The following is a 23,592-nucleotide window of genomic DNA, read 5'->3' as shown; positions in this document are numbered from 1 at the left end:
ACTTCCTGTTTGGATTTTTTCTCAGGTTTTTGCCTGCCATATGAGTTCTGTTATACTCACAGACATCATTCAAACAGTTTTAGAAACTTCAGAGTGTTTTATATCCAATAGTAATAATAATATGCATATATTAGCATCTGGGACAGAGTAGGAGGCAGTTCACTATGGGCACGCAATTCATCCAAAAGTGAAAATGCTGCCCCCTATATCAAAGAAGTTAACTTACATACTTTAGATAACTTTCATCCGTCCCGGAAGAAAGAATCCTACTCAAACACATCAGATAATACAATGTTTAATTAAGTAAAATCAACACCTAAAATAAACAATAAACAGTAAACAAATAAACAAACCCATAACCCCTTTAATCAGCCATCTAATCATTTCAACCTGCTGATATGTTTAGTAAAAACAATCCCGATTTTTAACAAATCTAAAATCTTTCAAAAGTTGGCGCTGTCTCATCAGCGTAAAAATCAAACAAACTTTTTTCCACTCATATCCACAAGGTTTTCATTCCCCAAAGGTCAATACTGTTCAGCTCCTACATTAATGATCTTCCTTCTGTCTGTACAGGGTCTGAAGTTCCAAAGTATGCAGATGATACAGTGATAAATGCATGCAAATAACAAACAACAAACTACACAAGAACTCACTACTATAATGGTTCAGATGACAAACTTGCTCAGAGACTCATGTTTGCATCTCAATAAAATAAAACACAGTCTGCATGTTCCTCACAAAGAAAACAACTGATTCCCCTGAGACAGATGTCTATGTATCAGGGGAAAAGCTCAAATAACCAAATTCAACCTAGCTAATTTCCCAAAACATCTGAAATTGTTTTGAATATAGAGGTAACCAAACTATAATAAAATCTAAATCTTATGGCAACAGATCTACAAGATCCGCCATGAGAAATGACTGTATAGTTCCCTTAAAGAAAAGTATGTTTAGTCAATCTGCTTTCAGTGTGAGAGCTTCCCATGTCTGGAATACCCTGCCATTAGACACACACAACTGTGATTAATGATGCACTGTCCCTGTAAAAATAAAAACTACTCAAACTGCAATCAACTTTAATGACGTGACATTGTTTCACGTAATGGAAACAGATTACAATGTTAGACTACATGAACTTTCTGCTCAAATTCACTGGTGTTAACTAAACAATCAAACCAAGAATCAATAACCATCAGAATACATTATCACAATGTTTCCTTACTCACACCTAAATCACTTTTAGCTTAACATATCCTATTTTTCTTTCTTTCCAGTGGGCAAAAATATAACCCCTCTCCAACAACGTTTTGTCTTACCTCTTATCGTAAGATTAAAACCAAACTTTACAACTTTCTCTTCTCTTTCCTCTTCCCACTTATGAAATGTCCAAGACTTTAAAAATAACACGTACCGCTAAATTTATAACATATGTCAGTCAATCCATAAGAATGAAAAACATTTCGGTGGGCACCACTCTATCGCCATTATCTCTCCGCTATTATTTAGAATTTCTTTAATTTAGGTAACTGTCTCCTCTATGATACAGTAATTTAAATACGACTCCATTAACTCAATACATTATTCCAGCAGATCATTTAGGCAACAGACACCGTCTTGCATCGAAATTCGCTTCGCTATTATTTTGAATGAATTAGTCTATCAATTTAACCTAAACAATCTATTAAAAAGTTACATTTATCCCTTCTTTCAATTTTAACCAAACAAGCTATTAAAACGTTCAGTTTATATCTTATACTAACACTAGCAACCATATCTTTCCAGGCAAAACATACAAATATCAATATCAAATCAAAAACTCAGATTTTAGTCAGAGCATTTGCAGGGAACCAAACTCAGGTCTCAAGCTTAGAAGGCAGCTATTTAAACCACTTAACCACCAATGCTATTTGAATGATTAAGACTCTCCGCAAATAAACCCACTTTACAATTGTCTGTAATCGTACTATCAAGACACGTCACTATCGAGACAATTCCCAGAAAAATAGCCCTAATTTAATGGTCCAATCGTTACTCCGGCTATGATTCTCACATGCCAAATGAATAGATTAACAGTCAAATAATAAAATTGACATTTATAGACTAGGAAACAGATCTTGCGCATTTTAATATAAAAGTAGATTGTGTTTACTCATGCAATGTTACTTTACTACATCACATTAATCACGCAATGATAATTAGTTTGATGGAAACCTTAGGCTTTGTACGACATTATAAATTACGTCGAGATTCCCTCTTAATTTGCTCTAATTTATGGAAAACGGTTTATTCAATAAATCCCGCAACTCCTCTCATACTGGGAAGAAAAAACAAAACATTTTCACACCTTAAGGGCAGTTTTATTTAAAATGTTGTACCCAGACGGAGATAATCCAATAAGCGTTTTATAGTTCCATCGTTAGGGTAAGATAACCAAAAGTGGACACTCTCTACTCAGTTTCTAGAGCTCAATTGCCCAGATGTTGTAGACTAGTTTAATAGTGCTTAAACCCTCATCTTTATTATTATTTATTTTTTAAATTTTATCCCCTTTTCTCCCCAATTTTCGTGGTATCCAATCGCTAGTAATTACTATCTTGTCTCATCGCTACAACTCCCGTACGGGCTCGGGAGAGACGAAGGTCGAAAGTCATGCGTCCTCCGAAGCACAACCCAACCAAGCCGCACTGCTTCTTAACACAGCGCGCCTCCAACCCGGAAGCCAGCCGCACCAATGTGTCGGAGGAAACACCGTGCACCCGCCCACCCGGGAGGCCCCTTAAACCCTCATCTTTATCAAATTATCGATTAATGAAACCAACTCAAAACCTACGTACGTCTACGAATGGGTGGTTTAAATTGTATCTAATTATATTCTCAGCATTACTTTATCAAATCTCTAGTAATCGATTATACACACATACAATTTATCATATTTTCAAATATTCACAGAATCCATATAAAATGTAAGAAATGCTTAGGTACTCACACAGAACTTTAAGGATCCCCCACACAGGATTGGTCAGATGTTCACACAGAACTGGTCCGATGTTCACACAGCACATCAGAACATAATTTAAAGGTTACCCACACAGTCAACCTACCCCGGTCACACAGAACGCTCCTACAAATATTACCTAGTGATCCCATAACAAAATACTCATACAGAGTAACCCAGGGCATACCTGGCTAGGACATTTAAAATAATTGGAATTCACCACCTCTGAGGGTCACTTAGACAGTCACACAGACACTTTCAGAATGAGGTCCTTCTTCCAATAGAGCTTCACCAAGTACCGTGTTTCACACAGAACACACAGTCACCCTGGCTCCTCACCCCCACAGACCGCACCAATCCCCACTGTGATCAATTCAGTGTCGGGACGGCTCTAAGTCGCCCGCAACCGACCAATAGCAGAGTATTCTTTGAGTCCGCAAACTTTCAGATTACTCTCCTCTGACTCGGGCCTGTTTACGCCTCCAAGGTGCCCTCTCTTTCAACGGAATACACTCAGAGCCCACGTAACAGAGGATTTTCTAAAAACTCGACTTCAAGTGTGTGTGGTTCGCTCACCTCTTTCTTTAAAAAAAACTCAGTTCGAGATGTGGTATCCACTCGGCTCGCTGCCTCTCAGATCAAAGGTTGGTCCATCTGCTTCGTTCCCGAAGTGTGGTTTCCCTGAGATCCCATGTTTTGAGGGATCCCTCGTGCACGATTTACCTAAGTCGTCAGGAGCGGTCACCGAGTGAAGATTTACATTCCATCCCCGTCGCCAAATGTCGTGGTAATTTCCTGTATTACTAAATGATGAGAGTTTACAAACCACACACAAGTCAGAGTTATATTTTACATTCCATCTTTAATTATATGAGCTTCACCATAGCCCTTTTGACTCTCAGATCAATTCAGTGTCTATAAATGAATTCTCTGAGAGTGCTTACAAAACAATTCTTAGTATCTTTTATAGCCAAGATACACCCCTCTCAACACATGACGAACCACAGATCTTAGGAACATTACAAAGGACCTTTTACTTGAAAAAGGAGTATCCCATAGCCAGATAGTGTTGATAAAAGGTGAGGTGTTCAGGTGAGCGAGTCGGTCAAGGATCGGTTCAGACGAGGAGTTGAAGTTTAACAATCAGCAGTTTATTCAGAGTAAAAGTATTTGGTACAGCGTATACGGGCTCTGTTCTTAGAACTCTGAGGGAGTCAGAAAAGAGAGCCCCTAAAACAGGTAGTATACATGTTTTATACAATACAAAAAGTAGGTTGATTCTAGGAGTCCTGGTCTTGGGATTGGTCCTGGTCCGGGCGTAGTCCCCGCTTATTGGCCCAAGGTTGTTGTTGCCATGTTCCTGAATATCCCTTGCTTAATGTCTGTTTTGATTTGCGAAACAGCTTGCATGTACACAATGTTGATAAGCTTAGGATCCCTAGAAGCTCTATTAGGTATTAATGCGGTGTGTGTGGTTCTCTGTGTTTGAGTGTGAATGTGCGTGGGTGGGGTGTGTGTGTCTGTGTGTCTTCCAGGCATCAGCAGATATGTCATCACAAGATGAAGTCCCTTAGACCTCTGCGGTTGACCCAGTTCCTGTTTTCTTGGCTGTATGTGGAAACATTAGTATGGCATGCCAGAAGCAGGTTGTGCAACATACTGCAAACACACTTGTAATATAATGTTCATTTGCTTTGCCTTTTGTTACTAAAGGCTAATGCATAGATATAAAGGCTTATCTTGGCTTCAAGCATATATGAGCATCAAAGTTTTTCTTACAAATCCCTCTCTTCACGTCTTCCTAGACGTGACCAACTGTCTGGAAAGAAACTTTTTAGAGAAAAGTTTTGATTAGTCCCTCTCTTCACGTCTCTTCAGAGACGTGACCAATCAGTCAACAGCACAGTCCATACCTATGAACTCTGCTTCCATCCCTAGGTCGTCACAAACATCCTCTGGGCCCAATAATGGGAACATCTGCGCCGTGCTATTGGGGTCAATGGCTTTGGTAATGAGCCTATTAATTAAGGATCGTATGCATGGTATGCAGCAGCAACCACACAGAACAAGAACTGCTGCAAAGACGGAGATAGAAACTAGGATTGAGGAAATCAAGGTTTTATATTTGCCAAACACATTCATCCAAGAATCCCACATAGAGGAGTCGATGCCGGAGTGGGACTTCATTTTACCATTCAAAATCCTCAGTCCCTCTAGTGCTACTGTCAGACTACCATCAGAGGCCGTATTGTTAGGAATGAACGTGCAACAGTGTTCCCCAAACATGGAGCAAACACCTCCCTTTTCTGCCAACAACATGTCTACAGCGATACGATTCTGGAAAGCCATAAGGCTGGTAGCTGATAGTTGACCATGGACTGCCTCAAACCCTTGCTGAGTCCAGTTGCCTAAACGTTGTACATTAAAATGGATATAATTTATCCGATCAACATTTTTATTAACGGTGCACCACCAGCATATGGACGATTCAAGTCCTGCATTGACTTGATTCACTAACTTATACTTATCCGGCACCCCTCTGGGTACCCCAATAGCATCAATGTAGGTCGGGTTCTCAGCAGTGGGGTGCACCTCTCGCTTGGGTCGGCTCAACTTCGCCTCTTCCACTTGGGACATGAGTTCAGACACACTCATGGGATGGACTGTAATGGGAAGGAGCAAAGACACTAGGGCACATAAACCAGATGAGGTAGGAGGGAATCGTGACAACAGCCTATTACCTCCACACCACCACCACACATCAGCTCTAGACACTGGTTTAAAATTTGCCGTAAGCATGTGAGTGTACCAGCACCAACTATCAGGGAGCTTACCCAACCATGTCCCTCCACCTATCATGTTTATGCATGTAAAGTTAGCTCTTGCCACACTGGAGGAGAATATCGGTTTCTTGACCATCGTGGTGACTACCGGATAAACAGTGTCCCACTGTGAACATTTCTCAGGTGGGTTGTCTTTGTCCATAAGGGGCAATAGACAGTCTCCGCTAATAGCAGCTGGGACAATGCGGAGCAATGGCCTAGCTCCCATGCAAACTACACAGCTTTGCAGGGTCATGTTAGCTGCTTGTTCGGTCAATAGTAGCCAATTGTTATTGAAACCTGAGATTCCGGTGGCAGTAAGAATGGTATCATCAGGGGTGGTAGGAGTGGTGACCATATTAATAGGACCCCAATCGCCCTTTCCCTTAGATGTTAAAACAGTAAACCGGTCAGTAATAGCAGAGGGCTGAGCCTGCTGAGTAATGCAGATTGTTACTGGCCAGTAGAGTAGATCCTTGCTAGATTCTACATATGGTGCTAGTATAAAATCCTGACAACCCGTCCCAGTACCTGGTCGGATAATTAGTGATAAACCCCAATTACGCAATTTAGTCCTAGTCAGTGACAATCTTTTCCGCCAGATAAGAACTGCTTGTCCTGATGAATAACTGGACCAGTCAGGACCAGTCTCAGCGACCAGGCTCTTCCATGACCACTCCTGAAACCCCCCTTTTGTCATATACCAGTTAAATCTGGTGTATTCCAGAGCATGCCCTCCCAGGCCATTCCTAGCTTTTCCCAATAACCCCCAAGACAGTGTAATGGTGGTGGTTACATTAGCGGGTACACATAAGGTGGTGCTTCTAACCTGGTTTGTGGTGCAATTTTGGTTGATAGGTTCAATGTGTCTTTTGCGTACTATGTGTCGGGGCACACTAAAGTTAAAACTCGGCTTAGTATCGTCGGATGTAGAGTTGGCACCATCAGGTATTTTGTCATTAGCCATGTGTTCAAAAGCCCAAAGCATTATTCCCACTATGCAACCTGAAGTTATCATAAACAGTACAAACATGGGAAGAGAACATCCTAATCTGCCCCATGGCGTTCTCTGTCGCCTAGACCATGGGTGGCCCTCCCTGGCACCTGAGGAGTGGAGTCGTCTCCACATTCTTCAGTTGTCAGGGCGTACAGAATTTGTAGCCGAATTAGATGCGATCAAGTCGCTTCTGACTTCAGTCAGTGTTCTGTCAGGTGCTGGTGCTGGTGTACAGTGTGTCAGGTGGTGCCAAGGTGCGCCCGATTTACCTTTGACCTGGACTGAGTGTGAAGTAACTTCCTTCACTTCGTACGGTCCAGTCCACCTGGGATCTGCCCACTTTCTTTTGTGGACCTTGATCCTTACCCAGTCTCCAACCTTTACCCTTGGTTGTCCCTGGTCATCCGTCAGCTCCCCCTCTGCGACACGGTGTATCTGTATGGAGAGAGCTGCAGATAATTCGGTCAGTTTTTTTTTACATAGTCAGACATTCCTATCTGGTGGACATCAAGAGGGGGCATATGACCTCCCTCTCTTGGCGGCCCAGGCATCACTCGGCCTGTCATTATTTCATGGGGTGAAAGATGTGTCCCTGCACCTGGTGAGGACCTCATGGCCATCAGTGCCAGGGGCAGGGCTTCCACCCACGTCAATTTTGTCCCTGCACAAACCTTAGCTATCTTAGCTTTCAAAGTTTGGTTACAGCGTTCCACAAGTCCCTGCGATTGCGGCTTATACACCGAACCGAATTTGTGTGTTATACCAAACCTCTCCTCAACCTGTCTCAGGTGTTGATTGGAGAAGTGGGATCCATTGTCGGATCTGATTTGTCGCGGGACCCCATACCTAGGTATGAGTTCCGTTTGTAGCCACTTAATGACAGACTTCGCATCCTCTTTGGCTGTTGGGATTGCTTCTACCCACTTGGAGAATCTGTCTACCATTACTAGCAAATACCTCTTTCCCCCTTTCACTTGCTCTGCTCCCATGTCTGTGTAGTCTATGCTGATATCTTGAAAACAGGCATTGGGTACCGGGTAATGACCCATTGGTGTTTGGTACGGTTTCTTTGGGTTGTAGTTTCCACAGATAGTACAACTGTCGCAAAACAATTCAGTCATTTCCTTCATGTATGGATGCCACCATACATAGGACATTTTTTGTAGGGTCTTCAGTTTTCCTTCATGTGTCAGGCCGTGCGCTTCTCTGATGAGTTCGGGGCACAGATTCGCTGGTGCCACCAGTCTTCCATCATGGGAACGCCAGAGGTCATCCATCCCTTTTGTGGCTCCCCTCTGTCCCCAAACTGAGTGTTCATATGATCCTGCTGAGAGCTGTAGTTCTTTGATGTGAAAAAGATCCCGATATCTGAAAGTCATTGTTCCCCAGTGGTTCTTCCTGTGTCCTGGGGTTCGGAGTGAGCCGTGACAGCAGTCTTGGCTCCTCAGAAAAAATAAATGGGTTGCTTGTTGATCGTCCTCCAGGGGAACCCAAATTCCCAGTGTCCATGGAGTAGAGAACGCCAGGGGGCTCCAGATCCACAACATCGATTGTTCCCTCCGTCAGGCGCACTGCCACTTCCCCCTTCACCACACCCCCTCTCACAGTTAATACAGGGGCCTGTACAGTAGCTGGTGGTAAGGCTGAGGGAGGCGAGTAGGGTGGGGGTCTGTATTCTTCTGGCAGGTTTGGATAGAGGCGCTGGTTGGGTGATTGTCCTTTGTCTGGGTTGGCTGGTGGGGTGGTAAGGTCCCCTCCCTCTTTTATGTCAGTGACTACTGCCATTACTTCCGCTTTTTTAGTCATTTGGTATCTTCGGATCTCCTCGATAGCCCAAGTGCCTATTTTCAACTCAGCCTCTGCTCTCTCTCTCTGCTTAGTTCCTTCCTTTCTGAATACATACTGTTTATTCAACTCCACTTCACTGTTTCTTGCACTTTGCTTTCCCTCTCTTAGCTCTCCTTCCATGGTATTTAACTGGCACCCTGTGGGTGTTGCTCCTGCTCCAGTCAAATATCCTCCTTGTACCCATTTCAATTTTAACCCTTCCCACACTTTCTTACATTCTTTCCATTGTATTTTTCCCCCTGCTCTTTCCTGCAACCGCTGATCTAAATACTCGTTAAATTTCAGTTTTGGAGTTTGTGAAGCTGCCATGGCTTTTTATTTTGACTATCTGAATATACTTAGCCCGTCACTGCCTTGAGGCAGCGATGTATTCTTGGAGAAACAATTACTCTTACTCTGTCTTATCTCAGAGCTCCTCCGTCGTATATCCAGAGTTAGATGAGACATGCAACCCAATTAAACCCTTGTGAAACGCTGTGTACAGTTAAAACCTCACCGGTCACAGCCGGTCTGTTGGTTTACTATTCAATCAACAATATGCCTCATTCGTATACCACGCGTACTCAGGTAGCAACTCTACAACACATTTAACCAGTCATGAGCAAAGTTATGGTATGTAAATCACCTGGTACTAGTATCAACCGAACTATTGGTCATATTTAAACACTAGATCTATTCCTCATTCGGACACTACCGACATCTCTGAATAGTATCTCTGCACTTTAAAACTAGATCTATTCCTCATTCGGACACTACCGACATCTATGAATAGTATCTCTGCACTTTAAAACTAGATCTATTCCTCATTCGGACACTACCGACATCTATGAATAGTATCTCTGCACTTTAAAACTAGATCTATTCCTCATTCGGACACTACCGACATCTATGAATAGTATCTCTGCACTTTAAAACTAGATCTATTCCTCATTCGGACACTACCGACATCTATGAATAGTATCTCAAACAAACATTCAATCAAGTCTGTTACATTACACTTTTCAACATTCAATAGAATTCCCACAATTCCTTTACTTCACTGCTTGGTAGAAATTTAGTAATAAATTTACACAAAATTCATACTCACACTCGGTACTACTGATCTTAAATTTGGTATTGAACTATTCGACAATATGCAAAGTTCGTTTTAACAGGTTTTGCTTACCTTTTTAGTGGTCGACCTGAGATCAGTTCCCCGAGTTGAGCAGAGTTTTGTCCTCCCCCGAATTGGCTCGTCTGTCTCCTTGAGCCGTCCTTTCACCAATTCGCTCCCGCACTCTCACGTTTTATGGGTTTTAAGTAACCATCCTCTGCTACCAAAGTTCTGTTGATAAAAGGTGAGGTGTTCAGGTGAGCGAGTCGGTCAAGGATCGGTTCAGACGAGGAGTTGAAGTTTAACAATCAGCAGTTTATTCAGAGTAAAAGTATTTGGTACAGCGTATACGGGCTCTGTTCTTAGAACTCTGAGGGAGTCAGAAAAGAGAGCCCCTAAAACAGGTAGTATACATGTTTTATACAATACAAAAAGTAGGTTGATTCTAGGAGTCCTGGTCTTGGGATTGGTCCTGGTCCGGGCGTAGTCCCCGCTTATTGGCCCAAGGTTGTTGTTGCCATGTTCCTGAATATCCCTTGCTTAATGTCTGTTTTGATTTGCGAAACAGCTTGCATGTACACAATGTTGATAAGCTTAGGATCCCTAGAAGCTCTATTAGGTATTAATGCGGTGTGTGTGGTTCTCTGTGTTTGAGTGTGAATGTGCGTGGGTGGGGTGTGTGTGTCTGTGTGTCTTCCAGGCATCAGCAGATATGTCATCACAAGATGAAGTCCCTTAGACCTCTGCGGTTGACCCAGTTCCTGTTTTCTTGGCTGTATGTGGAAACATTAGTATGGCATGCCAGAAGCAGGTTGTGCAACATACTGCAAACACACTTGTAATATAATGTTCATTTGCTTTGCCTTTTGTTACTAAAGGCTAATGCATAGATATAAAGGCTTATCTTGGCTTCAAGCATATATGAGCATCAAAGTTTTTCTTACAATAGCATTAGGTATAAATTATCGTTCAGTTTTGTCTCTTTAACCGAGGTTCTAATCTCGTTCTTGGTACCACTTAGGACCAAAACATTACCTCATCCAATGGCATATATCAATTGTCAAATCTAGATACTCCCATCTCAAATTCCACCCCCTCTTCTCCCCACTCCTGGAGAAGCTCACTAAGGGGAGTGAACCTCTAGGTCATATACTATGAAAGATAAGATCAACATCAGCGTTGGTGGTATAATGGTTCATACTCCTCCCCCCAATGGGAAAAGAAGGGAGTGACTGGATTACAGACATAGTGGAGCCCTTCACATGGTTTCACAGATGATTCACATATTACCAGACATGTAAAAGACAAGCCTGACCTCTTCCCTCTCTGGGCCCCAAGTGACCTTTCCCTAGAGAGAAAGGAAAATGCAACTGCCAACAGTATGGTCCAAAAGAAGACATTCTAATGACAAGCATAAAGTAAATAAAACATCTTGTTTATATATGTTACCTAACTAATTCTGACTCAGCTACGACAAGGCCTGGGTAAGACCAAAATGTTTTAAATTCCCCAACTTTATTCAATTACTTTTCAACAATACTTTTGGATACAGACTTCAAAGGTACAGTTGAAGTCAGATGTTTACATACACTTATGTTGGAGTCATTAAAACTTGTTTTTCAAGCACTCCACAAATGTCTTGTTAACAAACTATAGTTTTGGCAAGTCGGTTAGGACATCTACTTTGTGCATGACACAAGTCATTTTTCCAACAATTGTTTACAGACAGATTATTTCACTTATAATTCACTGCAACACAATTCCAGTGGGTCAGAAGTTTACATACAGTAAGTTAACTGTGCCTTTAAACAGCTAGTAAAATTCCAGGAAATTATGTCATGGCTTTGGAAGCTTCTGATGGCCTAATTGACATAATTTGAGTTAATTGGAGGTGTACCTGTGGATGTATTTCAAGGCCTACCTTCAAACTCAGTGCCTCTTTGCTTGACATCATGGGAAAAACAAAAGAAATCAGCCAAGACAAGTCTGGTTCATCCTTGGGAGCAATTTCCAAACGCCTGACGAAACCAAGTTCATCTGTACAAACAATAGTACGCAAGTATAAACACCATGGGACCACGCAGCCGCCATAACGCTCTGGAAGGAGATGCGTTCTGTCTCCTAGAGATGAACGTACTTTTTTGCAAATAGTGCAAATCAATCCCAGAACAACAGCAAAGGACCTTGTGAAGATAATGAAGGAAACAGGTACAAAAGTATCTATATCCACAGTAAAATGAGTCCTATATCGACCTAACCTGAAAGGCCGCTCAGCAAGAAAGAAGCCACTGCTCCAAAACCACCATAAAAAAAGCCAGACTACGGTTTGCAACTGCACATGGGGACAAAGATTGTAGTTTTTGGAGAAATGTCCTCTGGTCTGATGAAACAAAAATAGAACTGCTTGGCCATAATGACCATCGTTATGCTTGGAGGAAAAAGGGGGAGGCTTGCAAGCCGAAGAACACCATCCCAACCTTGAAGCATGGGGGTGGTAGCATCATGTAGGGGTGCTTTGCTGCAGGAGGGACTGGTGCACTTCAAAAAATAGATGGCATCATGAGGTAGGACAATTATGTGGATATATTGAAGCAACATCTCAAGACATCAGTCAGAAAGTTAAAGCTTGGTCACGAATGGGTCTTCCAAATGGACAATGACCCCAAGCATACTTCCAAAGTCGTGGCAAAATGGCTTAAGGACAACAAAGTCAAGTTATTGGAGTGGCCATTACAAAGCCCTGACCTCAATCCCATAGAAAATTTGGGGGCAGAACTGAAAAAGCGTGTGCGAGCAAGGAGGCCTACAAACCTGACTCAGTTACACCCGCTCTGTCAGGAGGAATGGGCCAAAATTCACCCAACTTATTGTGGGAAGCTTGTGGAAGGCTACCTAAAACTTTTCTCCCAAGTTAAACAATTTAAAGGCAATGCTACCGAATACTAATTGAGTGTATGTAAACTTCTGACCCACTGGGAATGTGATGAAAGAAATAAAAGCTGAAATAAATCATTCTCTCTATTATTACTCTGACATTTCACATTCTTAAATTAAAGTGGTGATCCTAACTGACCTAAGACAGGGAATTTCTTACTAGAATTAAATGTCAGGATTTTTGAAAAACTGAGTTTAAATGTATTTGGCTAAGGTGTATGTAAACTTCCGACTTCAACTGTATATATAAAAACAATATTTTGAACTATAAGAAAGGAAGAAGTTCCTAATTAAACACTGATGTTTTGTGTGTTTGTGTTTGATTGTGTGTGTTTGTGTAGTGGAGTTTCACAATGGGAGCCAAGAGCAGCAAGGGAGAACCTTGCCTGCCCGATCAGCTAATGAAAAATAATGGCAGATAAATGTGGCAGGGACATTCTGGAACAGGTACCGCTCCAAACAGTAGCAGTTCCCTTAAAAGGCACATTGAGCTACGTTTTATTATCAGGGTAAGTTTAGAAAGTGGGAGAGGGAAGCCTTAAGACAGTCAGTTAGGAAAGTTAAAGGAATAATTGTGAAAGAAAGTTAGAAGAAGAAACAGATGGAGGAAAATAAGAAAAGAGGGAGAAACAGGGATGATGATGATGATAATGACTTCCCACCTCTCCCTATTATACCCCTGTATTCACTGCACGAGCACCAACCCTGGTTGTGCGACAGCAGCTCGCTCAGCCGTTGCCTCCACCGCAGCTCTACCAGCAGACCCATCGGAGGCTCATGAGCTGCAGAAATCCGTTCCGTACACCGCCCACATTGAGTCCCGTCAATGGTGTTGATGGACTCTGGGAACTTAGTCCACCATTGACGTTGACCCCTACCATGCAGCTAAGTCCCTCACCCCCAACGATCACGACCAGAACAGGTAAAAAAGGGAACCCAAACACAACCTTTCTTCAGGCACCTCTGGTAACATTCCCTAATCCACAACCGCAACCTGCGGATGGTGAAGAGGGCCGTGACGAATGGCACCCGCTCGTCGACATCCAGAAAACTTGGAGACGGGATAAAATGAAGCACATTGCTAAATAGCTTCCAGATCCTACAAAGGAAGCTGGTGATTTTTCCACACAGCTACTGAAGATGGCCCGGCTGTTCAAGCCATCTGAAGCTAAGATCGCACACATTTGCCGTATCAAGATGAGGCTGCGATAGGCGGACGTGGAAGGAGGCTTTGATGAAAACTACCAATGGGAAGAGGGTGGAGCCTATCAGACCCAACTGGCTACACTGTGTGATCGCATAAAATAACATTACCCACCCATGACTGATTGGGTAGATATCCATAGTTGGACGGAGAAAGCTAAAGAGTCATTGGAAGATTACAAACATAGGCTGGAGACCTGCTACGGTAAACATAGCGGGCTCAAACCAATGACTAATGGCCGCCGCAATGATGACTACGACAGCCTCTTGAAGGCTGCCCTAATGAATGTACTTTAGCTATTTAAGATAACCTCTTGAAGCTAGGGGGCAGAAGTTTTATGTTTGGAAAAAAACTTTCCCAATGTAAGCTGCCTATTTCTCAGGCCCAGATGCTAGAATATGCATATAATTGACGGATGAGGATAGAAAACACTCTAAAGTTTCCAAAACTATATAACAGAACGGATTTTGCAGGTGAAAACCTGAGGAAATCCAACCCGGAAGTGCCTCTTATTTGAAAAATCCCTGTTCCATTGCCTGCCTTTCGTCCATTTAAAGGGATATCAACCAGATTCCTTTTCCTATGGCTTCCTCAGGGTGTGAACAGTCTTTAGACATAGTTTCAAGCTTTTATTCTGAAAAATTAGCGAGATTTATCAAAACGCGTCAGTGGATAGCTGGATGTCCTTCGATTAGTTCATGTACGTGAAAGTTGTAGCTCGACATTTTCTTTATCTCTTTTATTGAATAGTTTACCGTCCGGTTGAAATATTATCGATTATTTATGTTAAAAACAACCTGAGGATTGAATTTAAAAAACATTTGACATGTTTCAAAGTGAAACAAGATTCTCTGGTCTGATGAAACCAAAGTTGAACTCTTTGGCCTGAATGCCAAGCATCACGTCTGGAGGAAACCTGGCACATCCCTACGGTGAAGCATGGTGGTGATATATCATGCTGTGGGGATGTTTTTAAGCGGCAGGGACTGGGAGACAGGTCAGGATCGTGGGAAAGATGAACGGAGCAAAGTACAAAGACGTCCTTGATGAAAACCTGCTCCAGAGCACTCAGGACCTCAGACTTTACAAATGCACTGTATCTACAGTATGGGCTCTTGAATGCAGTGTGTAACAAATCACTCTTTATTGGTTCTGTGCTGTTCCTATAGCAGTAATGCAAACAATACATGATAGTCTCTGGATGACAAATGTTTCTGTGTACTCTTGGTCCCCTAAGCGGTTGTTGATCCACTGAGGCAGCCAGGTAAGATGATAATTTAACACCCTATTACTGCCCGGAGCGTTATGTACAGGTTTATGAGGGCATTTGTGATAAATCATGGCTGCTGCACACTACAACCACATGTAGTACATCAAGAAGAAACATAACAACTTCCTGCAAAGTATACCATAGCACAACAGTGTTAAAAAGTACAATGATGTATAAAAGTGGATCCTTAGTAAATCGACAGACACTAAAACCCCATGCCCTTGTCAGTCTTATTGAGTTAGACTGCTGTGGGAGAGCGTCCTTTACTCTCAGCACTAATATCCAAATATCTTCTGGTAGGGAGGGAGAGGGCTTGAAATTAAATTGTGGGCTGTAAAACTGTTAGCTTTAATGTTGATTTTCATATGCATCCATGATGAGAGAGGTATTTAAAAGGCAGTGATTATACCGTTTGAATGGTTTCTGGAATGCTTAACCGTTTATCGTCAGCCTAATGCTCTGGTGCTCAGTCTCTCAGCCTGGTCTCATAGACTAGATGTAACATAGTAAATGTATGATATACACTGCTCAAAAAAATAAAGGGAACACTTAAACAACACAATGTAACTCCAAGTCAATCACACTTCTGTGAAATCAAACTGTCCACTTAGGAAGCAACACTGATTGACAATAGATTTCACATGCTGTTGTGCAAATGGAATAGACAAAAGGTGGAAATTATAGGCAATTAGCAAGACACCCCCAATAAAGGAGTGGTTCTGCAGGTGGTGACCACAGACCACTTCTCAGTTCCTATGCTTCCTGGCTGATGTTTTGGTCACTTTTGAATGCTGGCGGTGCTTTCACTCTAGTGGTAGCATGAGACAGAGTCTACAACCCACACAAGTGGCTCAGATAGTGCAGCTCATCCAGGATGGCACATCAATGCGAGCTGTGGCAAGAAGGTTTGCTGTGTCTGTCAGCGTAGTGTCCAGAGCATGGAGGCGCTACCAGGAGACAGGCCAGTACATCAGGAGACGTGGAGGAGGCCGTAGGAGGGCAACAACCCAGCAGCAGGACCGCTACATCCGCCTTTGTGCAAGGAGGAGCAGGAGGAGCACTGCCAGAGCCCTGCAAAATGACCTCCAGCAGGCCACAAATGTGCATGTGTCTGATCAAACGGTCAGAAACAGACTCCATGAGGGTGGTATGAGGGCCCGACGTCCACAGGTGGGGGTTGTGCTTACAGCCCAACACCGTGCAGGACGTTTGGCATTTGCCAGAGAACACCAAGATTGGAAAATTCGCCACTGGCGCCCTGTGCTCTTCACAGATGAAAGCAGGTTCACACTGAGCACATGTGACAGACGTGACAGAGTCTGGAGACGCCGTGGAGAACGTTCTGCTGCCTGAAACATCCTCCAGCATGACCGGTTTGGCGGTGGGTCAGTCATGGTGTGGGGTGGCATTTCTTTGGGGGGCCGCACAGCCCTCCATGTGCTCGCCAGAGGTAGCCTGACTGCCATTAGGTACCGAGATGAGATCCTCAGACCCCTTGTGAGACCATATGCTGGTGCGGTTGGCCCTGGGTTCCTCCTAATGCAAGACAATGCTAGACCTCATGTGGCTGGAGTGTGTCAGCAGTACCTGCAAGAGAGAGGCATTGATGCTATGGACTGGCCCGCCCGTTCCCCAGACCTGAATCCAATTGAGCACATCTGGGACATCATGTCTCGCTCCATCCACCAACGCCACGTTGCACCACAGACTGTCCAGGAGTTGGCGGATGCTTCAGTCCAGGTCTGGGAGGAGATCCCTCAGGAGACCATCCGCCACCTCATCAGGAGCATGCCCAGGCGTTGTAGGGAGGTCATACAGGCACGTGGAGGCCACACACACTACTGAGCCTCATTTTGACTTGTTTTAAGGACATTACATAAAAGTTGGATCAGCCTGTAGTGTGGTTTTCCACTTTAATTTTGAGTGTGACTCCAAATCCAGACCTCCATGGGTTGATAAATTTGATTTCCATTGATAATTTTTGTGTGATTTTGTTGTCAGCACATTCAACTATGTAAAGAAAAAAGTATTTAATAAGAATATTTCATTCATTCAGATCTAGGATGTGTTATTTTAGTGTTCCCTTTATTTTTTTGAGCAGTGTATAATGTTTGGTATGATTACATTAGACAGAAGGTTACTTAAAGCTATTTTAGATAATTAGAAACTTTGCAACTACTTACTACTTTTTAGCTACTTTGCAACTACTTAGCGTATTAACTAACCCTTCCCCTAACCCTAACATAGGACTGTTACTGTGACCGTATTACCGCCACACTGGTGGTGACGAGTAATGATCGCAGTCAAATTCCATGTGACAGTTTAGACACGGAAGCTCTGATGCTGCTGACGGTCATTAGTAGTCTACCAAACTTGCTAACTGCCTGGTACTCAGCAATCTATTGTCCCTCTAATCACTCTGACATCAATGCAAATGTGATCAAAAATCGAATCAAACATTTCATGAGAGCCCATGAGCTGATGTTGCACAACATTTCTAAAGGCTATGGAATTGCAAGAGAAAACAGAGTTTTGGTGTCCTCTATTTAAAAGAGGAGGATCCCATCAGCTTTCAATAGGCTAGGCCTACTATATTTATTTCTCCACTTTTGATGGGTGACACTAATAGCCTGTCACTTGTGAATGACATATTATCACATATGAATGGCACATATCATACGAATTGTAATTCAAAACATCCACAAATTAATACATACCATACGAAATGTAACATATCATAGTATATAGAGCATCTTGGACGTACGTACAGAATAATACGAAATGCTCTGAGACCAGGTTGAGTGTCTGCACACTCAGCACCAAAAGTGGTTGTCTCAGGAGCAGCACGCTACACTGTGCCTTTTAGGATAACGGCTGTCCCCATAGGATAACCCTTTTTATTCCAGGTAGAACCTTTTTTGGTTCCATGTAGAACTCTTTTGGGTTCCACGTAAAACCCTCTGTGTAAAGGGTTCTACCTGGAACAAAAAATAGTTATTCAAAGGGTTCTCCTATGGGGACAGCCGAAGAACCCTTTACGGTTCTAGATAGCACCTTTTTTTTCTAAGAGTGTAGTGACTGGTTTGAAGCAGGAGAGCAGTAGTCTAAGCTGAAATGAGAGCTTTGTTTGAAATGTTTCCACCTGCGTGTTGACACAACCTAACAGCTCATTTCCACTCCGACTGTTCCTCCAAATCATATTAATGAGTAAAGGATTGAGTCAGACATACTAAACAGTAGGGATCCTCCACGGGGTCCTTGTCTTTGCTTTCTGTTTTTAACGATGGCTGTCACCCTCTGGCTGTCACGCTCTGCAGACACTGAGTCTATTTCTCAGCTTTGTTATGCTTGATATACAGACTACTTGTCACGCCCTGACCTTAGAGATCCTTTTTATGTCTCTATTTTGGTTTGGTCAGGGCGTGAGTTGGGGTGGGCACTCTATGTTTTGTTCTATGTTGTCCTTTTCTATGTGTTTGGCCGGGTGTGGTTCTCAATCAGAGGCAGCTGTCAATCGTTGTCTCTGATTGAGAACCATACTTAGGTAGCCTGTTCCCACTTGTGTTGGTGGGTAGTTGTTTTCTGTTTTGTGTTTTTTCACCTTACAGGACTGTTTCATGTCGTTCAGTCTCTTTGTTGTTGTTTTTTTGTCATTCAGTGTTCAGTTTATTTGATTAAATTTACTATGAGCACTTACCACGCTGCGTGTTGGTCCGATGATTCCTATTCCTCATCATCAGACGAAGAGGAGGAGCGTTACACTACTGTTGTAATTTATAGTAACAGCAATCAGATTCAACAATCAAAGATGCCACACATTATTGGTATTAACACACCTACAGTAGATCTCTAGGAGTGAGGCAGGAGTTTTGACTAACTATCTTATTTTTATAGGCTTTACATTAGACCACCTCTGTCTGTCACTATTGCTTTATTGTTGGTCCGGTGTTGTTAAAAGTATATTTTTGCTGTCATAGTGTTTTTTCAACAGACTGCAGGTTTTGGTGTTATCTGTACTGGACCTCAGGAATATAATCTCAGAGAGGCTGCTGGACCAGTGAGGCAGAGCAGAGTGGGCCTGCGCTCCGACAGGCAGAGGCCTGTTTTATAGCTCCCATTACGGACATGGTTAGCTCAATCCATCATCCACGCCAACTAATGATTGCTACCATACATCCTATGTAGCACAATTCTTTTAAGGACAGGGAAGTTGAAGCCCATTCATCTTGCTGCTCTGGACTAATAGCGGTTTGACAACTGGTACAGAGGCAATTCTTCTCCCCACTATAACATTAACGGACCAGCTCTGAAATGGAACTGGGCCTCGTTTCCCAGTTGCAATGTAACTTAAGCATTACAATGATTGTACCAGATGCATCGTTATTTACGAGCCAACTTTTTAAGAGTGTTTCCCAAACAAGCATGTAGAGAGAACATTCACTAAGTGCATCGTTAGACCATGTGTCGATACTGACAGGATCAAAAGAAAAGCAGCGCTGCTCTCGGATCAGCTTTCTCCATTCAAATCTTACCTTAACATTAGAATTATTACCACCTATTGCTGCAAATAGTCTATTGAGGCGGCTTATTATACTTACCCAATAGTAATGCAGTAAATCACAGATTGGGCACATCATTGCGCACATGTTGTCACACATCATGAAACACATTGAGGCACTAATTACAGACAGTACCCTAGTCTCAAAGTAGAACTCAATTGGTTGAACATGAAATTTATTTAAATATGATTTAAATAGCCTATAGTATATAGATCCATGTAGACTATGTATCTTTTAATACAGTAATTTCAGTTTTCTTTTGAAACATAATTTTATTCTTCACTTGTTTGTAATAATTGCAAACATTTTTGCAACTTTGTATTTGTAGCAGTAGTGTAAAGTACTTAAATAAAAATTACTTTAAAGTACAACTTAAAGGAAAACGCCACCCAAAGACTATCTTTTTGTATTTGTTTCATTAGTCCATTGTTGATATAGTCCCAAATGGTTTTGCTTGTCAGTGTTGTGAAGTTGTATTAGTTAATGTGACGACTGTTGCTCATTGAATGATTAAAGGTTTCTAATTGCGTGATTAAATGAATCAAGCAATTATTAACTCATTAACCTGGGGCACCATGGGAAAATTAGTTTTATTGAGTTTCTATTTCCCAAATTAACTCAAAGAATATCAGAATATAGATTTTACAACAGTCGCTAATTAATCCGTTTCCTCTACAATCTCATTATGAACGTCGCATAATCCGGGAATCTGCACGGACCAATGAGTTTGTACCACACCAATCTTAGTGGATTATTTATTTACTAGAAATCTAAAATTATGATAAAAGATACACATACACAAAACACAGTCTAGGCTATTGATTAGAACTTAGTATAACGGCCCAACACACTATGGCGCGTGTTACCCAAAATGGGGATTTAAAAGAGAGAGAAAAGGAGAAAGTACACGAGAGAAATATACATTTGGGTGCATTTGTCAGCTATGCTTATTTTAACCCTAGCCTTGCCCCGAACTGCCGCTCTTATGGGTCAGAATATAATGATGTAATTACGTGTGGGAGGTCTCAGATGGGAAGCTCCACGTGGGTCGTTTAGGCTTCTCAATGACGCACTTCCCCGGCTCAACTCTCTGGTTGTCCTCACGATGTCAGTGTCCTTTTGGTCTGATTCCTCGCCCTTGCTCTGGGAGGGGTCTTCTGAGGAAAGACAACTCTGTAGCTCAGGGCTCACAGCGTAGGAATGAAACAGTGTAGATACCACGATTAGATGGAGAGTGGAGGTTAGGTGGTCTGGCTTGAATTCACCCGCTTAGACACAGCTACTCATCAGTAGCATGGGTAGAAAAAGATTTCTTTGTCTTCAACCTTGGGTTGAGTTTTGGGTTCGTTGACTTTTTAGACCTTGGCTGCAGCTCGGGTCACTTAGTCTGTTCTGTTCATTCTTAACTCACAGGTCTTATACCCTCGGGTCAGAGGTGGGTGTTACCGCCTTTAGGGCAATTCTCTGGGCGTACCAAGTTAAGAGGCAAGGTCTAGATTTTGCTCAAATCCAATTTTAGACAACTAACTTCACATTTCATCTTTACCAAAACATTCTCTTTGATTTGGACATTTTCCACACAACGTACAATGTATAAACATCAAGCATATCCTAGGAAAACTCTTACAGTTACAATGTTTTTGTAATAACGTCATCTATTAACCTTTAATAACAAAACAAAAATGACATACATTTTCATATTCCATCTATCGTCATGACCACCATTGTGGCTGACGGAAACCATTGTTCCAAAGACTCTTTATTGCATGTTTAATGTTCTGAGGCTGGTTCTCCATAGTGAGAGGACAAAGGAATGTGGTCTGTGGCCTAAGATTTACCATGGGCGTGAGGGGTCATAAAACCCCCACATTTTCAGACCCCTAGATCTCTCCTCTGTTGGGGGTGAGAGATAATCTGTAGGATTGTGGTCTCCTGTAACCTGACCTGATCAGGACAGTCATGACATCAAGTTTTCAAGATATGTGACTTTCAAAATACAGAATTCATCCCTGTATGATGCATTTCCATCATATGATGCCCCGTTTTGCATCATGTGATACTAAATGCATCATACGGGATGATTTCTGTATTTTGAACGTTACATATCTTGAAACTTGATTGCTGACAAGCAAAACATTTGGGTGGAGTTTTCCTTTAAGTTGTTTTTTAGGGTATCTGTACCTTACTATTTATATTTTTTACAACTTTTACTTCACTTCATTCCTAAAGAAAATAGTGTAACTTTTATTCCATACATTTTCCCTGACACCCAAAAGTACTTGTTACATGTTGAATACATAGCAGGACAGGAAAAATTGTCAAATTCACACACTTATCAAGAGAACATCCCTGGTCATCCTACTGTCTCACATCAGGCAGACTCACTAAACATACATGCTTTGTTTGTAAATTAAATTACCTTTTGTCTGAGTGTTGGAGTGTGCCCCTGGCTATCTATACATTTAAAAAACAAAAAAATGGTGCCATCTGATTTGCTTAATATAAGGAATTTGAAATCATGTATACTTTTACTTTTGATACTTAAGTATATTTAAAACCAAATGCTTTTGGACTTTTATTTTAATGGGTGTCTTTCAATCTTACTTGAGTAATTTTCTATGAAGGTATTTTTACTTTAACTCAAGTATGACAATTGGATACATTTTCCAACACTGATTTGTAGTCAACTTTGTTCTGAAGTTATCTGGGAAACAAGGCCCTGATCTGCAACTCTACTTCTACCCTCTAAACCAAACCTAAAGTTCCCTGCCACAGCTGTGTGTGTAGACTTACACACTGAGAGTCATTAGTCATTGCAAACATGTCACAATCTATTTGCAAATATACTTTTACACTGCAATTAATTGTAGCAGCTGGAGTGGAGTATTTATAACCCAAGTAGAATACTAATGAAAACAGCTCTGCTTGACCAATTATACCACATTTTTCATACACAACATTTACTCTGTGTGTGTGTGCAGTGTCAAATCAAAGTTTATTTGTCACATGCACAGGATACAGTAGGTGTAAACAGTAGGGTGAAATGCTAACTTGTTATCTCTTGCGAGCTCTAATGCAGTATTAGATATCAAAGGTAAGAAAATAAGATAAAATACAAACACACGACAAATAAAAACACACAAAAATGTACTCTATATACAGGGTCAGTACCAATACCTTATCAATGTGCAAGGATACTGGTGGTAGTTTAGGTAGATATGTACATGTTGTAACGGCTGTCAATGTCGTTCTCCTCCTCAGACGAGGACGAGCATGGATCGGACCAAGATGCGGAGTAGGAGGTATTCATGATTTTAATGACAAACCAACAAACACTAACAAATTAACAAAACAACAAACGTGACTAACCTGCAACAGTCCTGTGTGGCCCAAACGCTAACACAGGAAACAAACACCCACAAAACACCAGTGAAACCCTGGCTGCCTTAGTATGACTCTCAATCAGAGACAAACGATACACACCTGTCTCTAATTGAGAATCATACCAGGCCGAACACAAAACCCAACATAGAAATAGAAAACATAGACTGCCCACCCAACACTCACGCCCTGACCAATAAAGACATACAAAACAAGAGAAAACAGGTCAGGAACGTGACATAACCCCCCCCTTAAGGTGCGAACTCCGGGCGCACCAGCACAAAGTCTAGGGGAGGGTCTGGGTGGGCATCTGACCACGGTGGTGGCTCAGGCTCTGGGCGAGGTCCCCACCCCACCATAGTCACTCCCCGCTTCCGTATCCCCCTCCCAATGACCACCCTCCAACTCAACCCACCTAAATGAAGGGGCAGCATCGGGATAAGGGCCAGCAGCTCCGGGATAAGGGCCAGCAGCTCCGGGATAAGG

The 23,592-nt window shown here is 42.2% G+C and overlaps 1 protein-coding gene and 1 long non-coding RNA gene across 7 annotated transcripts in view; one reads left to right on the top strand and one right to left on the bottom strand.

The window, feature by feature from the left end:
* The window catches only part of LOC139537196 (seizure protein 6-like), a 242,084-nt gene that overhangs the window by 171,952 nt on the left and 46,540 nt on the right, over positions 1-23,592 (top strand). The gene's annotated exons all lie outside the window — the stretch shown is intronic.
* On the bottom strand, positions 4,128-10,701 carry LOC139537197 (uncharacterized). The gene is made up of 2 exons (XR_011667478.1): positions 9,831-10,701; positions 4,128-7,266 (listed from the first exon to the last, which is right to left on the bottom strand). It is a non-coding gene; the product is annotated as an uncharacterized lncRNA (long non-coding RNA).

This window comes from Salvelinus alpinus, chromosome 13, assembly GCF_045679555.1.
Source record: "Salvelinus alpinus chromosome 13, SLU_Salpinus.1, whole genome shotgun sequence".
NCBI classification, from domain to species: Eukaryota; Metazoa; Chordata; class Actinopteri; order Salmoniformes; family Salmonidae; genus Salvelinus; species Salvelinus alpinus.
The sequence above is the reverse complement of the archived record's forward strand: the minus strand, read 5'-3'. Positions and strand labels throughout refer to the sequence as shown.